The sequence below is a fragment of the Budorcas taxicolor genome, chromosome 3, assembly GCF_023091745.1.
Source record: "Budorcas taxicolor isolate Tak-1 chromosome 3, Takin1.1, whole genome shotgun sequence".
NCBI lineage: Eukaryota > Metazoa > Chordata > Mammalia > Artiodactyla > Bovidae > Budorcas > Budorcas taxicolor.
The window spans coordinates 30,950,914-30,953,236 of NC_068912.1; the positions used below are offsets into that span (position 1 = coordinate 30,950,914).

The window sequence follows — 2,323 nt, forward strand, 5'->3', positions numbered from 1 at the left end:
AAGCAGCGAGAAATTTATAAAGAGAATGAGGCATTTGTACAACTGTTGGAAGGGTCAGAGGAGTGGACTCTTGGCTAAGCCCACAGGGGTAACACATGGAACTTCATCCAGCTGACCCTCCGGAACTATCCGTCTAGCCTTATCTTTTCCTTATTTTATGGTCATGCTGATGTTAATTTACTGTTAAATAAATTAAAGAAACCATAAAGAAAATATATGTTGATATTAAAGCAATGTAAAACATTTTAGCTTATTTAAAAAGTTTTTCTCGGGACTTCCCTTATGGTCCAGTGGCTAGGACTCCATGCTCTAAATGCAGGGGGCCCAGGTTCGATCCCTGGTCAGGGAACTAGATCCCACATGCCACAGCTAAGACCTGACACAGTCAAATAAATAAATATTTGAAAAATAAACAAAAAGTTTTTGTCATAAATATATGGCCCTTTAAGCCTACTGGGGGGAGGGGAGCCTCCCCCGGGAAATATTAGAAAATATTTCCTAGGAACATTTTATAGGACCTTTTACTCAGGGGACAATTTCACTCGTATATTGCACCCAGCCTGTTTACGGCCTTGCTCTGACCACTTCCCTGTGTTCCCTGCCTCAGCATTCAGCCTCTTCTTTAGGTACAGTCTGTTAACATTAACAAGGATGGGGCCCCTTGCTCAAAAAGCAGGGAAAACTTGCCATTAAAGTTACTAAAATATAAAACCCTCTTCTTTCTTCTCTTCCTTTCTCTCTTGACCTGTTATGGTGTTTGCTATTTAATGTCATTCTAAGTAAAAAGAAATTTAAAAAAATTTTTGGATTATTAACATAAACTTTACTGTTCATCTTTATTTTGCACAATCCCAGTTTTAAATGCAAATGTAAGGTCATTTAGTTCATATGCAGTTACATAATTCACATTTCATAATTTGTACATCTATGCATATTTTGTTCTTACCAAAATAGTAGAAAGGCATGAAACTAATTCAGCTGCTTTCATCTTACTTCTTCTTTTTAAAATAGGATTTATTTATTTATCTGGCTGTGCCAGGTCTTAGCTGTGGCACCTGGGACGTCCAGTCTTCATTGCAGGGGGCAGGGCCCTTTAGGTGCAGCCTGTGAACTCTTCAGCAAGTGGGATTAGCTCCCTGACCGGGGATGGAACCTGGGCCCTTTGCATTGGGAGTACGGAATCTTAGCCACTGGACCACAGGGAATCCCTTCATTCTACTTCTTGATATGTACACATCCTACCAGTTCAATCTACTTACAGCTTGTCAATGACTAAAGAAGGACTGAAAGGAGAAGGAACTGTGAGTGGTCCTGTTTTTTCCTTTCCTTCAATGCCATCATTTTCCATATTAGTGGCTGGCTAATTCAATTCAATCCTTTGGCCACCTCATGCAAAGAGTTGACTCATTGGAAAAGACTCTGATGTTGGGAGGGATTGGGGGCAGGAGGAGAAGGGGACGACAGAGGATGAGATGGCTGGATGGCATCACCAACTCAATGGACATGAGTTTGGATAAACTCCGGGAGTTGGTGATGGACAGGGAGGCCTGGTGTGCTGTTCATGGGATTCATGGGATTGCAGAGTTGGACACGACTGAGCGACTGAACTGAACTGAATTCAAGGAAGTAACAGAAGAAAGAAAATGACATTAAATAGCAAATAAACACCATAATGAACCAAGAGACAAAGGAAGGGAAGAAAGAAAAGGGCTTTACACTTTAGTGATTTTAATGGCACTTTTCCCTGCTTTTGAACAAGAGGCCCCATCCTTGTTGATTCCTAATCTCCGAGGCAGCAGCTAAATCCAGTGGCAGAACTTGGGGCAGATGGAGACTCCTTTTGACAGTGGGACTCTGAGAGCAGCATGAAGGGCTGGATTTGGACTGGGTACACTTTATTTTTAGTTCCATTAAAGAAAATATTAGTATGACACTCGTTAAATTAGTAAGGAAGATTTTATTCAAGACTTTCAATAGGGGGAAGAGATTGGGCTTCACTCCCAATACAGCAAAGGCAGCTGGGGACTTGGCCAATGAGCAGAATGAGGGGGGTCAGTGGATGGGAAATTTTTAAGAGAAGACAAGGGTAGCAGGAGTCTTGCCAAAGGAAAAGTCAAAAATGTATACATCAAAGATGGGGTAGAGATGAGGAAAGTCAGATGTCAAAGGTGGGGGATTTCTCACCACACTGCCTTAGCAAGCAGGGTTCTTTGCTGAGACTGGGCTATGCAGCGACACAGGGCAGGACATAGGATGAAGGCCAAAGACAAAAGGCTTAGAAGAGCCTTTGTCAGTTTGGTCAAAGAGAGAGTCTCTGTCAGGT

The 2,323-nt window shown here is 42.1% G+C and overlaps 1 non-coding gene across 1 annotated transcript; it reads left to right on the forward strand.

Moving 5' to 3' along the window:
• Nucleotides 1-276: 276 nt before the first annotated feature.
• TRNAL-UAA (transfer RNA leucine (anticodon UAA)) lies at nucleotides 277-349 on the forward strand. Its single transcript has one exon. It is a non-coding gene; the product is annotated as a tRNA-Leu (tRNA).
• The last annotated feature ends 1,974 nt before the right edge of the window (nucleotides 350-2,323 follow it).